This window comes from Triturus cristatus, chromosome 6 (assembly GCF_964204655.1).
Source record: "Triturus cristatus chromosome 6, aTriCri1.1, whole genome shotgun sequence".
In the NCBI taxonomy this organism is placed as follows: Eukaryota; Metazoa; Chordata; class Amphibia; order Caudata; family Salamandridae; genus Triturus; species Triturus cristatus.
The window spans coordinates 1,919,719,346-1,919,734,466 of NC_140589.1; the positions used below are offsets into that span (position 1 = coordinate 1,919,719,346).

The 15,121-nt window shown below is 46.0% G+C and overlaps 1 protein-coding gene across 2 annotated transcripts in view; it reads left to right on the forward strand.

Moving 5' to 3' along the window:
• The first annotated feature begins 316 nt into the window (after nt 1-316).
• Nucleotides 317-15,121, forward strand: part of LOC146822466 (NACHT, LRR and PYD domains-containing protein 3-like) — a 384,569-nt gene continuing 369,764 nt past the window's right edge. For both annotated transcript variants that reach the window (XM_085613582.1, XM_085613583.1), the window contains exon 1: nt 317-527. The gene's annotated coding sequence lies outside the window, so the exon portion shown is untranslated. The remainder of the gene's footprint in view (nt 528-15,121) is intronic.

Sequence of the window (15,121 nt, forward strand, 5' to 3'; positions counted from 1 at the left end):
GCTATTTCCAGCACAAATTGCCAACATTGTCCCCATTCATGCGGGAAATACCTCTCCTGGCGAGGTGCACAAATGTGGCCTTTAAATGTCCATTTGGCGACGCCAGTGAAAACGTGCCGTCAATCATTGCTAGCTCAGTAGCGCTACCAATGAGGAACCTGCGGGTTCCCTAAAGCTGTTTTCATTGGCCCTGACGCATCAGGTCCAATAAGAACAGACCTGCAGTGGAACAGCGAGCTGTAGGATTCGCTGATAGCTTTCAAGCCAATCCTAGATAGTTTTGTATGTTCTCCTCAGCAACTATTGGTGAATCGAAGGGTCCATATGGTTTGCTGTCACCCAACAGAAGTTAAAATCCTTGACGGACAACGGACAGACGGCCGAAATTACAGAATGTTTGTAAAATTTTTGGGCGGTTGGTCACCCTAGCGTGACGCTGGTGCCCACTCGGGCGTGGCACTTCCTTCTCTCTGCAGGGTCTGTGGACGTCGGGGTTCTTTTGCTGAGTCAGTGTCAGAAGCCCACAGGTGAGTGTCCCTCTTTTGTTTCGTGGTCTCTGTCCAGCTTATGTTTCTTCGTCGCCACTGATGTAACAGAGCTTCGGCATTTAATTCTATGTCAGGACCGGAGGCTCCGATTATGCTTCTCATTTCTTTACTAGAAATTTGCTCAGCAGCCAATCACATTACAATAAATAACAACTAAAACTACAATACCCATGAACCCACTGAGTACGACGTATTAACCATAGAGTATGTTCGTATAAAAGGTCACCAAGAGAATACCACATCCTCTTTCTTTGCTGCTCCGCAGCCAGTTAAGTGCATTTATCTTTCTATTCTCATGATATTTCTCTGTCTTTTCATTGCGGCAGTGGTTTTTATTCTTATTATGCTTAGCGTTGCATTGTTTTGAATTTCTAGCGCTGTGCGCATATCGTTTCAATATTTGCTCGCGTGTTAGACTAATTTTCATTGACTGTGTGTCAGCGTTGCCGGGAGCGCGTGTCTGCCTCCCTGGTTCGTGCGCTGTGCGCCCGCGCCTCATTATTCAAGTGGAGCGGGAGAAAACGGGGCTGAAAGGCTACGCGCGTGTTGCGTAGTTCTTTCCTTCTTTGAATTCAGGTGGTCGTTACCGCGCATGCGCGGCGGCCATTTTCCTTGTTGGTAAACACTGTTTTCCTCATTGATTCAGCGCGAGAGCAGCGCTTCCTTTGCTCACATGCCCACAGCCTGTTTTCTTGCCCCTATTGACGTCTTGCTGCATATTTGACTCAGTTGGGGCTGTATAATTTTGCATAGGCATTGCCTAGAGTGGCTTATAATAATTGGCAAGCCCTCCCTCCACATTTAAATATTTCAGGTTATTTCACCTGTTTGTTTAGTCTTGCCTACGGCTTTCTGCCGCTCCCCCTTTATTGTGCTTTGGCATAACAGATTTCCTGTTGTTATTACTTCCTCTTGTGGGCTTTATTTACGCCAGGTTCTGCCATGGCTGAATATTTTGAGGAAGATGATTACTATTATTATTATGATGATGAGGACGCCTCTGGCTATATGGAACAGGATTTAGTAGAGGCTCTTGACGTGGGTGTACAAACGTCTGTGAATAAAGCGCTGGTTCGCGCTATTACACCATTGAAGCGTCATTTGTCCCAATATGCGGTGCAGCAGGGTTGGCTGCCTAAGTCCTCTAAATCTTCAAAATCATCACAGTCCTCCAGGTCATCTAAATCTTCCAAAATGTCTAATCCACACAAGTCTGTTTTTGTAAAGCTGGCTAAGGCCCTCTCTTCTGAGCATTCCTATGGTCAACCTCCCAAGGAGCCTTCGTCCCCTCCAGCTCGTCAAACAGATGATGACGGTACCTCTCCTTCTTCCTCCTCGGACCATGGGGTCGCTTCTCCTCCTCCTCGTAAGAGGGCTCGGAAGGAGCATTTTGTTGATGCGCCGTCGCATCTCCAAGTTCTTACCTTTGAGCCATCAGACCTCATGCATCCCAACTCTTCTTCTTGGCTCCTGTATCAGGAGGTGGCGGAGTACGTCCAGACACACATTCGTCAACCTTTTGACAAGGATGTGCGTACCCGTCTCCGATCTGAGTGTCCACGGCCTGATTTGGCAGATAAATTAGCAGACACTCCTGTGGTGGATCCCACTATGGTGACATATCTTAAAAAATATGCCAAGGACCCAAAAAGAGGCATTGATAGAGCATGGTGCTCTTGTCAAGATAAGTTATTGGATTTACTGGGACCTCTCACCAAAATTTTGGATTTAGGTTATCGGGCCAAGGAGTCCTCCTCTGCCATTGACCCAGATGACCTGATTGGTTGGGCTCAAAGAGCTATTTGGCAATTGGGTAATGCCAATTGTGCCATGTCTTCTGAACGCAGACGTTCTATATTATTGAAGTTGGACCCAAAATTAGCTGAACTCTCTACTTCTGAATCCGGTCCTTTGGCGCAGGGTTTATTGTTTGGGCAGTCTCTCCTTAAGGAACTAACGAAATTTGTGGCCACCTTCAGTGGTCTTGATGAGGCTCAAGCTTCTATTAGACGGGCTTTTCGCCCGGTTTTTGGAAGGGCCGGACGATATAGGGGACGATCGTTCGGCCGCGGTTTTAACCAATCTAACCAGCGTGGTTTCCAGTCCCAACGTGGAGGAGGTCAAGACCCCAACTACACCAACAACAAGCCTTCCTTCTACCCCTCCCGTAGAGGTCGATACCAATTCCGGAAAGGACGTGCCGGCGGTAATCAAGGAGGACATCACGATTCCTCCGCTTCAGGTGAGTTTGATCTCAGCTTCAGAGGTCATGTTGGGGGGCAGGATTCAGTTTTTTCTTCCCAATTGGCTTTTGATCTCCAGCGATGCATGGGTGTTGGAGACGGTCAAGGGTTTCAGAATAGAGTTTTTCAGTTGCCCAAGTCAACCTTTCCCTCCTTATCCCTTGGTTTTTTCCCTTCACGATCAGGCGATTATTTCCACGGAAATAGACTCCCTTCTGAGGAAAGGGGCGGTTGTCCGGTCTTCCCCTCATCCTCAGGGTTTTTCCAGCCACGTCTTTCTAGTTCAGAAAAAAGGAGGCGGTTCCAGGTTAGTTCTCAACCTGAAAGAGTTCAACGGCTGGATTGTCTATCGCCACTTCAAGATGGGGGCATCCATCTTTTGAGGGATCTTCTTCAGGAAGGGGACTGGATGGTTCGTCTTGATCTGAAGGATGCGTATTTGTCGATTCCCATTTATGGTCCTCATCGCCGGTTTCTCCAATTCCAATGGCAGGGTGTCTGGTACGAGTTCAAGGTTCTCTCGTTCGGCCTCTCGTCAGCACCCTGGTGCTTCACGAAGCTTCTGAGGCCTGTGGTGGAGTCCCTGCGATCTCAGGGAGTTCGTCTGATAATTTATCTGGACGACATTCTTATGGCTCACTGTCCCTGTCTGTTAATGCTCCATTTGGAATGGTCAATAGATCTCTTACAGTCACTCGGATTTCTAGTGAATCCTCAGAAGTCTATTTTCCGCCCCTCGCAGTCGATAGAATTTCTGGGTTTTCTGATCAATTCCCTCTCTTGCCAACTGTTCTTGCCTCTTCAGAAGATCAGGACGATCAAACGGGAGTTGAGATTGATTTTACACAAACAGCTTGTGTCGTTGAGATCTATAGCTCGGATTGTCGGTCTGTTAGCTTCTTCAATTCAGGCCACCTTCCAGAGTCCTCTCCATTATCGGGCACTTCAGCGACTCAAAATCCGTCATCTCCAGAAAGGCCTCCGGTACTCGGATCAGATTCCTCTTTCAGAGGAGGCGAGGTGGGAGATGTTGTGGTGGTTGGAACACATGGAGTCCTGGAATGGCCAAGCTCTATTCGGAGTGTCCCCGGAGGTGGTGATCGAATCCGACGCCAGTCGGTGGGGATGGGGAGCCCGTTGTGGTCCAATGTCCACGGGAGGCCGGTGGTCTTCGGAGGAGTTATCTCTCCATATCAATTGTCTGGAGCTTCTGGCGGGGTCGTTTGCGATCTGTTGTCTGTCTCCACGCATGACGAATTGTTGCATTCTCCTGCGCATGGAGAATGTCTCAGCGGTTCGATATGTCAACAAGTTAGGGGGGGACACGTTCCAAGATTCTGGCAGAGATTGCAAAAGACTTTTGACACTTCTGTCTTCAGAGAAACATCACGGTGATTGCAGAGTACCTGCCGGGTCACAGCAATCTGGTGGCAGACTGGAATTCTCGGCATCTTCGGGATTTCAGCGACTGGAGACTTCACCCTCTGGTGTTCAGATCCCTGTCTCGAATGTGGGGCCCCTGCCAGATCGATCCTTTTTGCCTCTCGCCTCAACACTCAACTTCCTCAGTTTTTCAGTTGGCGTCCGGATCCGGAGGCTCTAGCCACGGATGCATTTCTCCAGACATGGCCGTCTCTTCTGTGTTCTGCCTTTCCCCCGTTTGTCATGATATCCAGGGTTCTGGCACGCATGAAATGTTATCAGACGGAGTTGATTCTGATCACCCCTCTCTGGAGGGTTCAGGCTTGGTTCCCAGTTCTCCTGCAGCTGTCTTGTGCAGTGCCAGTTCTTCTTCCCCAACTGTGGAATCTGATATTGGATCCACTCAACAATCCTCATCCTCTAAGAGTCGGGTCATCTCTTTCTGGTGGCATGGCGGGTTTCGGGGATCGCTGGCAGATCTCAGGCCTTTCGTGAGACGCTTCCAGATTTATCAACGAAGCTTGGTCTCCCAACACACACAAACGTTATGCCGCAGCATGGAAACGTTGGTGTGATTGGTGCGCTCAACGGGAAGTGGATCCCTCTTCAGCAGATGTCACTTTGATTGCTAAAAAAAATTACATCAATTGCCTCCTCAGGTCTTGCATATCGGACTGTCAATTTCCGTTCGGCCATCTCTGCAGGGCATATTCCTATTAATAGTAAACCTGCGGGTGAACATCCTTTGGTTTCCAAATTACTCAGGGGTATCAGGTTGGTTAAACCTCCTTGTCCGAAATATGATGCTTTATGGGATGTGTCTATTGTCTTACGTTTTTTGGAGGCTTGGCCCTCCAACGACTCTTTATCCCGCAAACAATTATCGGCAAAGTTAACTATGCTGTTATGTCTAGTCTCTTGCAAACGTGTTTCTGATGTTCGCGCGCTAGATCTTGCAGGTCGTACTTTTTCACCTGAAGGAGTTACTTTTTCCATTTCCAGACGTACTAAGTGTAATACTGCCTCAGGCACTTACCCAAGTTTTCCCAATAATCCAAAACTCTGTGTAGTGCAATGTATTAAGGATTATGAGGCAAGTACTGCTCAATTTCGACAAGATATGCATGGTCAATTGTTGATTGCGTTGCAAAAAACTTTTCGCCCTGTGACCCCGGCTACTTTAGCTAGATGGGTCAGATGGCTCATGGGTGAGGCTGGTGTTGATGTTACAACATTTGGTGCGCATTCAACTCGTGGAGCAATGGCTTCCAAGGCTTTTTCTATGGGAGTGACCTTAATAGATATTATGAAAGCAGCTGATTGGTCAACTGACTCTGTTTAAAACTTTTTATTATAAACCTATTCTGGATATTGCTTCTGTTGTGGTGGCTCAGCTTTGAACAAGCATAATCGGAGCCTCCGGTCCTGACATAGAAATTTGCGAACATACGTGACAAGAATTTTCAATTCTATTAAGGACACGGAGGCGAGGATTATCCCACCCATTTTTTCTGTCATGTCATTTTGCACATATATCTTTGCATATGGTAATTTTCAATTCTATATTTCTTGTGTATTGTTATGATGTATTTGGATGAATTCCTTGTTTTTTCTTCCCTCCCTAAGTATCTATACCTTTTTCTTTCATTTAGAAATGGTATATTACGACTTTATATCTTTTTCAGGTTCTGATCCGAAGTGAGTGGCGCTCCTCTATTTCTTCTTGGATTATCTTTTGGACACCTGCTGGTTCCGGTTTTGGGATGTCGACTCAAGCATCAAGTCAGCTGTTCCGACCTGTTGGTCTCTTGTTGCAGTGATTGAGCTACGTTGTTTCTTCCAAGCTCTTTCCAGATGTTGCACTATTTTCTTCTTCTGACTGTTCTAACTACCAAAGAAAGAGGATGTGGTATTCTCTTGGTGACCTTTTTATACGAACATACTCTATGGTTATTACGTCGTACCCAGTGGGTTCATGGGTATTGTAGTTTTAGTTTTTATTTATTGTAATGTGATTGGCTGCTGAGCAAATTTCTAGTAAAGAAATGAGAAGCATAATCCTCGCCTCCGTGTCCTTAATAGAATTGAAAATTCTTGTCACGTATGTTCGCAAATTTTGAATCCTCTGCGGATGCGACCGCCTCTTTCATCTAAAGCAGAGGTCTTCAAACTTTTTTGCTTAAAACCCCCCCCTCCCCCAAGCAAAATATTTCTAAGTCAGGCCCCCCTCCAAAACATTATGGCAAGGATTGGGGGAGTAGGAGGGAAATGGCTGCGTATAGGGAGCGGGGCTTATGAGATGATTTCAAGAGTACTTTTTCTATAGCTTATAACCCTCACTAAATATGAGACTTCTAAAACAGTAAAAGCATCAAACAAAAACAAGTATTATCCTAAACATACTTACCCCCATAATTGGGGTGTTATGAGCTCCTCTCACTCTTCGACCATAATGCAACTACACCTGCTGCAATTCTCATAACTGCAGTCCTGAGTAGCAGGCTATCTCCTTTGCATCTTTACCTCTTCCCCACCTTGGCGGATCATCACCTCCGCCCTAATGCTAGAAAGAAAAATATTCTGCCATGCCCCTTTTTTAAAGGTAAACTGTCATAATTATGATGCAGTGGGCCCCTCAAACCCCTGAGCCCCAGTCCTGCTTCATGTGCTTCCCTAATGATAACCAGCAGTGGCCACTTACACACCTGGCAGCAGTATCAGCTTCACTAATGAATGGCCTTTTTAAAAAGAAATTAAAAAAGAGACCACTTGTATTGTCCCCTTCTTTTGGGTATCTCTCTGAAGAAGCTATCTCTGGCCATTTGTAAACATAAAAATGAGTCCCCATACAGTGCTCCATATTCTGGGCCTTCTCCTTCAGAATATCAATGAATCTCAATCCTTTCCTCTGTCTCATAGACTATTACTGTGAGGCTCCAGTAGTCAAGAGGATTAGGGCTCTGCATCTGAATGCAACCCTGCTGGCCTTCTACCTGCCACCCCATGGGCTCAGCTTTCACACAAAAAACTGCTCCAGAATGGTTAATATTGACTTTGAGGTGCCTCTGCCTGAAAGCGAAGGGTGTGGTGGTAGTGCAGAAAGGTGAAAAAGAAACCAGCCATTAATTGTCACTTAAAGCCAGCGCCACTGGAATTATGAGTTTCTGCAGCAGTATCATTTTTGCACATAATTATGAGTTTACCGCATTTTCTACATAATCTGCATATTCCAACAAAAAAAACTTGATTTTAGCTTAAACGGAACAAAAGTTACTTAAAATGAGGCAAAGTGTTCGGAGCAGTGGAAGGCCCTTTGCAAAGATTGACTGGCAATCTTGTAGTTGCTTACGGCTGTATTTGGGTGAGATGAAATATTTCCCTTGACAGCGTTACCGTGAGTTAAAATAACAAAATAATGAAGTAATGCTAACCACAAAATGTGCCGCATAATTAACCTTTTTTCGTTGCATTATTTAGTCAACCCAGCAGCATAATGTGGTCCTCTCCTACTGAATTATTTCAGCGGCTCTGCTTAAAGCTTCATGGCGGCAAAGATTTATTCTTTGTGAGATGTAATGCAGGGGTGTTAGCTGAGATTTGGAATTGTGGAAGCACCTACAAAAATGTCAGCATTAGATAGAGTTTTATTACTTATTACTAAAAAGTATATTATGCAAGAACTTGTTTTACCTCAATCACTGCATCATTTTCCTGCAGCAGCCTACTTTAGACTATTTAAATACTATTTTAAAATATTGACTTGCATATTAAGAGTGCATTCTGCTACAGGCTGGGACCTCATAGCACTATAAACAGGGCCACTGGAATTATGTGGCAGGAGAAGGCCAAATTATGCAACAAGCTGAGGCGAATAATGCTGCATAATCTTGCCTATTTTGTAATAGCATTATTCCATTATTTTGCCATTGTTCGACTTGTTAACAGTGTCCTGGCATATATTTCCCCTCATTAGTACCACTTTAGCACCCACATATAGCAATAAGCAACAGAAAGGTGACCAGTCAACCTTTAGAAAGGGCTTTCCGCTGCAAGGTAACGTGTTGCTGCTGCTGTTTGAGCTCGAAATGAGTTTTTTTATTTTTAATCTGCAAATCATGCAGCAAATGATGGATTATTTGGCAAATGCAGAATATCCATAACTATGCTCAAAATGCTAACACACATACACACACATCTACAGTGATGGTAGTTGCAAACTGAGGTTTCATAACCTAAAAGAGTGCATTTATCACCAGTTAGTTTAACTTGCATTTAGTTTTCAATTCTTCTGTTATTGCATTATTTTATACACACTTAAAAGACTATGATAACACAAAACACTTGGCCTTTTTTTTTTTTTTTTTAGAATCTTCTTTGATCCTGCCAGCACACTCGCGGACCCCCGACCCCACTGCACTCTGCTAACAGTTGTCACTTTCACTTCAAGGCCTGGGTGTAAATGAAGAGGGCCTGGAAATGCAGCAAATAAAGATCGCTGCACTTCCAGGCCATCTTCATTTACATGTACTTTCAGAGGCATTCGCGCCCCCCTGGGAATCCATCCACAGTTTATAGACCTCTGATCTAGAGTCTTGGAGTAATGTCCCACGGATGGGACAGGCTTTCTGTTCACGACCCTGTTTGTTAGCTGCGGGAGCCAGAGAGATTTAAGCGAGGCCGACTTTAGCGCTGGGTCCAACCGTGCGACACTTTCTTGGCGCCTCCCCATGACCTCGTTCTCCATGAGTTCCCTCACCACCATCTCCAATATGGCCCTCATCTCTCCATAGACCCTCTCTGAGATATTTTAAATATTTTTAAAGCTACTCCTAGTTCACTCACACTCAGTTCTGTGATCTGCATGGCACATGTTCTTCGCAGCAGGCACATTATCCCTCTGCGCTACTTTATGAGCAGTCAGAACTGCCACTACACACAATTCCGATCTCTTACCAGCAGTAACACTAATCAGCAGAGTTATCTTGACATTTTTATTGTAGCCTGGAACTGCTCCATGCACAAGGAAGTTCACCGGTGTTTAAATTCATGTTATTTTTAATCACAGCGCCCCCCCCCCCCCCACAAAAGTCAGCCCTAGTTGCAGTTAAACGCCCTAAAGCGGACTCTGGGTTTAAGCACACACTGTTTTCTCAGGGCACACCGACTCTCCGCAGCATCTGGCACTGAAACCCACTGCTGTTTGCTTCCAAAGGGGTATCACTAATAGTGGCTCCTAGCAGAGGTAGGCTAGCCTGAAGCCTGGCTCCGCTCGAGGTCCTCTTGGAACCTCAAGCACATAACAAGCCGAGCTGGGTTCTGCCTCCCTCCCTCCAAACGTGATGTGGTGTTACAGCCAGAGCTGACGTCTTTGGAACTAGGAACCAGAGTAGAGTCTCGGCATTGGCTCAACATTTTGTGATTCTGGGCAAATCCCTTAATCCCCCAATGCCTTGAACAATGCATGTGACCTTGTGTAATGTAACACTTGCTTATACAAAGCGCTCCAGTACCTTTGGGTCGAGTTTACGCTATATTCTAACCAGTGCAGAAGAATGCACTAAGAGGTAAAAACAAATCCTTAACATAAGAAAAGACTAATAGATACCCATTTACTGGCTGATTTGTACACAGTGAACCCAGGAAACTAAGATAAATCACAGCTTCCCTGCTTAACTTGTATGATTTTTAGGCAGATATTTTCTGTCACCTATTTTTTTCCCCCTTCATTATCCCATAAAAAAGCACTTTCGAGTATGTGAGTTCAGGATACCAGCTGTACAAAACTATCAATTTTAATAAGTACTTCTCATAAGACACATTTTCAGGGCTTGGCTCTTGCATGGGCTTTAAGACCCGTGGCTCTGCTCTCCTTGTTGGCTCGCCCGCCTCTAGTTCCTAACAGGGTAAGGAACTGAACCCTACACCCTGGTTGGAACTGCATACTTGGAAAATCAGGATGTAGTAAGAATGAGAGAGCAGAAGTAAATAAAGTGACAGGCACTTGGGCCAAACTGACCGAATCACTGGGGCTGATGAAATGATGGACTGCACTCCCATGAGTGTCCACTGGGGGCAGAGCAGGGTCATGCGCCCTTATTTATTGTGAAAGTTCACTCTGACTTCAGTTTTTGATAGTGTTTAGCCAACAGGATGTTTTATGGCTTTACTACCTCTGTCTGACAAGCACACACTTTTAACCATGTAACATCTAACCGCAAGGTTCCACAATGAAGTGATGCTTCTGGTTTAGCAACATTTGGAGAAAGTACTTAGGAAATGTGTTATTTGTGGCTTACATGACACTCCAGTCATCCAGGTCTCACAACACACACTTTTTATTAACCATTACCTGGCTGGAGGACAGTCATATCGTGTGCCTTTCGAGATATTGTCACCTATGCAATATATGCATTGTAGGAACTGGGGTCTCCAGTCCCTATGGGCGGTAACGTGACACGAGCGGCTGTGCACCCAAAGGCCTGTGTGTAAAGCAACCATACAACACACACATCCTCTGAAGCAAGGGACGCACACAATAAGGGACGCCACACTGTAAAAGTTTAGGCAAATAATTCAAGTTTATCCAAGCAGTTCAAGATAAATGCAGTTCATGAGATGTAAATGCAATTCAGGAGATATAAATGCAATTCAGGAGATATAAATGCAATTCATGAGATATAAATGCAATTCATGAGAGATACATGCAAGCTTCACTTATATTAGCATTGGATTCGCCAGCACCATATTCGCCAGCATGTTATTCACCAGTATGTTTCTTGAAGGCTCTAGGCCACCCTCGTGTATCTTACTCCCCGGGGTAGGGTTTGGGGAACGTAGCGCCACTCCTGGGGGCGTGCAGGGACCCAGGGCAGACCTCGCGGGCCCACCGCTACTTCGGTTACCTGTAGCGCCTCAGTGGCGATTCACGCGCTATACGCGCTAAGCGGTGAATACCTCAGAACAGAGCATTTAAAACAGAGCGCTACTCGTGATCAAATAGCAATGAATACTTCAGAACGGGGCATTTAGACCAGAGCGCTGCTCGTAATTAATAACAAGGAATACTCCAGAACGGAGCATGTAGAACGGAGCGCTACTCTTAATCAATAGCAATGCCTACTTCAGAACGGAGCATTTAGACCAGAGCGCTACTCGTAATCAACGGCAATGAATACTTCAAAACGGAGCATTTTAAACAGAGCGCTACTCATAATCAATAGCAATGCATACTTCAGAACGGAGCATTTAGAACAGAGCGCTACTCGTAATCATTAGCAAGGAATACTTCAGAACGGAGCATTTCACGGAGCACAGCGAGTCTTACGGAGCGAGCCTCTCGTACTCCGGTGCAGTTCGTAGGGCACCACGCTCCTTGACAGTCAATGGGGAACAAGGGGCGGCTCCTTCGGCGGGGTCTCTCAGTCGTGGTGACCAGGGGACTCCCACGGAGAGGGAACCCGGGCTCAGGGTGCGGTGTGGCTCCCAGCCTGTAGGGGGCGCACCGGGGTCAGTCCCAAGCCTCCGGGCTTACCTTGCTCGACGTCGGGAGGCGTCCACACCGGCTCCGAAGTCCGCAGGTGATCCTGTTGGAACGGGGGGCCGGCCACAGCCTCACGCACCTTCACCACAGCTGCGACGGGGCCCCGGGCCTCTCCTCAGGCCTCACGACGATAAGGGGCACTCCTCCGGGCCGCAGCGGTGAGCGCGCTTCAGCCTCCACACCACAGGGGGGGCTCAAATTAAGCAGGGGAGCTCCGCGCTCAACGGAGCACGCTGCCGGGGATCCCAGGCCAGGTCAGGGAGCGCAGGGGTCACAGCGCTAAGACCTGGTTGATCCTCAGCGATTCCACAATCAGCTTGGCATGTAGTTTCAATGTTCAATCTGGACACGCAGTCTCAGCATTCAGTTCCTGCAATCAGTTGCTCTAGGAAGTCTTGATGGCGCAGATGTATCTGGCGCCCTTAAGGGGTTCTGTTACAGGGGGGTAGGGAGTGAGTTGGCGACTAGGTCCTTCCTAGTCAGGCTGGGCAGAGGTTCCCTGGGTCCTCCTACTGCTGGGCAAGATCAGTGGGTTTCACAGGATCCCTCACTCACTTAAGAGGCAGCACCTAAATCCTGTCACTCTCAGAGGCATAAGTCCCTGGCTAGGCCCTACCGCCTACACTCCTGCGTGGATTCTCCAGCTCTGCTTTACCCCACTGGCCAACTAACTACAAAAAGTTAACTCCCTCACTTAAGTAGCCCTAGGTCAGGTGACCTCTAGCCAAGGCGGCAAAAGTAAAAACCACACCTCCCTTCTAGAAGGTTCCAGCACATTCCAGGAGCTTCCCCATTCTACCTATGGGACAAAAAAGGCTAGGGTGCTACTAATAAAGACCACTCTGCAGTAACAGGGGCCTGTAGCAGCCATCTTGGGAGAAGTAACAAAAACGAAAAAATTCAGGAAAAAGGGCCAAGTCCAACATGCATGAAATGTGATGTTAACGTAATATGATAAGATGTTTTATTCAATTGTCCTCAGAAGTATTGAGCACATAACCTACTTCATGAAAGAGGATTTATTTGTTGACATAGGGCAATAACAAGTAATTAGCACTGAATGTTAGTTTTCCTGATCGGAAAACAGGCCATCTTTTTAAGTATGTGGTATCATCAACAGCTACATTTGCATAATGCTTTAATTTAGAAGGCAGAGGATTGACGTACTCTTTTGAAACGAGTAAATATTGGTGTTAAATTTCTGTAATCTATACCTGGGAATGTAGATTGTGTTTCTGTTAGGAAAATGAGTTTATAAATCTTCATGGGGAATTCTGAGTGCTATATGACTCTATCATATATGGCACTGTTTGGTATATGTGTTTGCTTTGCACAGGGGCTGTTTATAACACTGGGTGCTATGATTTTAAATGGATGTTCGATATATCTGATACCTAATTTTCCAGGTTCTATTAGATCCATGAGGACACCTACTTTTCACCTGTGGAATGATGGTTGTTAATTAACTGTAACCTTCCTGATTATGTTGCCTCAACTTTAAGCAGTGGTGATATCTCTGCCGACCATTCAAACCTGTGGGGTTCTACCTTCTGCACGGGGTGTTTTTTTTATTTTTAAGAAGTACAAAAGAGTAGTGGCAGAGGGGCGAGAGGTGACTGCTGGTAGTCTTTGGTGTACTCAAGGGATTATCCTGGATTGTGAATACGGTGGGACGGTCCAAGGTCATCGAAGAGCCTGAGCCCGGAACTGCAGATTTGGCAGCATTTGGTGAGGGTGGAAGGAGGCGTCTTGGACTGACCTGGAGGGGTTCTCTGATTTAATACAACTAGATAAAAGGCGGCAGGGGCAATTCTGCGCTGAGTCAATACAAAGTTATATACTTAAAATTTCAGAACTGCTCCAAGGATAACCAGGCAACAGCCACGAGGCGTCCTAAAGTTTGGAGAAGAAATCCCCAAATATTAATGCAAATAATATTTTATCCTGAGCAAACGTCCAATCCAAAAGTAAGTTCACTAATTTGTAGTTGTAGTAAATTCTTTGCTTTATTCCCATGTTAGAATTCCAGGTCAATGTTGTTACAGTCGATCTGAACAAAGATTGTAGCCAACACGTGTTTTGTCTCTCGGACAGTATCCCACCGACTTCATCAGGGCTAATAAGTCACGGTTCACATGAGTTTCCAATATTGAGTATGACCAATAAGCTCTCATCACACCAATATTTTGGCAGTCCATCCATTTTGTCAATATTATCAACCAAGTCACTGCTGGAGTATCTTCAGCCGCTCGGGAGAGTGCTCCTTGTTGTACCACGGCGTATTGCTGATTTGTCAGTTGACATCCACCTCCGAAAATTAGTCTCATCTCAACCCAGGGCAAGCTCTGTGGTAGTGTGGTGAAGGTAGACACAAATGCTTAATTGGGCCAACACGAGGCAATAATCTCAATCACACAAACAGCCAAACGGCAGCCCAGCAAACAGCCTCCCCCTTTGATGCTCTCTGGTATTCCCCTCTCCTCAACACAAGCTACCCCAGCAGTCCCTGTACTTGCTCTTGCAGAAACAGATCTTCAAGTCATGCATCTTTGTGCACAGAATTCACAAGGCTCCCAAACTAGGACCATGAGAATTTAGCCAATACACCAGTCTGCCCCAATGATGGGAACATGTGTTTGCAGCCCTACCAACATCCCCAGTGCTAATGACATTATTAGTCCTCAAGCCACCCAATTGCTCATGCCTCTGATGGGAATATAATACCATTCTCGCCCACCAAGCCACTCAGCACGGGAGGCACAGGGGAGCCATAAAACAATCTGAAGGTACAGAGCCTAATGGTCAGTTTCTCCTGGAGAGATATCTTTCTTTCTCACAGATCCCTTTCGGCCCGCCAGTCAGGAAATAGAAACCAGTTCCTACAAAGCTTCGGTCTCCCCGTCTGTAATGTGGCCACAACTGCTGTAAGCACATGACATTGCTAACACGTTGTAGACTCGGTTTGGTGGGTCCACGGGGCAGGCAGGGCTTTACTGGGCCACAGCAGTTGGGGCTACGGTCATTTGCTTCTGCTGTCCCACAGTTTGTCCTGCTATGATTCTACAAAACTGGACCACCTGCTACCTTTACAAGTTTACAGCATTTGATTCTCAGTTGTAGGAATGGTGAGCGGCTACAGGTTTCTCGAGAGGTTAGAACTCAACAAACACCCAGCAGCACAATAATGAGTGTCCAACCAGGTGCTTCTCTTTCAGTAAATACGAATACTTTATACTACGAGACACAATACCACACAAGCTACAGAAAGTATCAGATACCCGATATGCGGTTATGAGGCTAATGCAGCTAGGATTGCTGAAGCCTCTCACTGTAGCCCCTCCTTATATTATCTTTGTATATATTAGTGT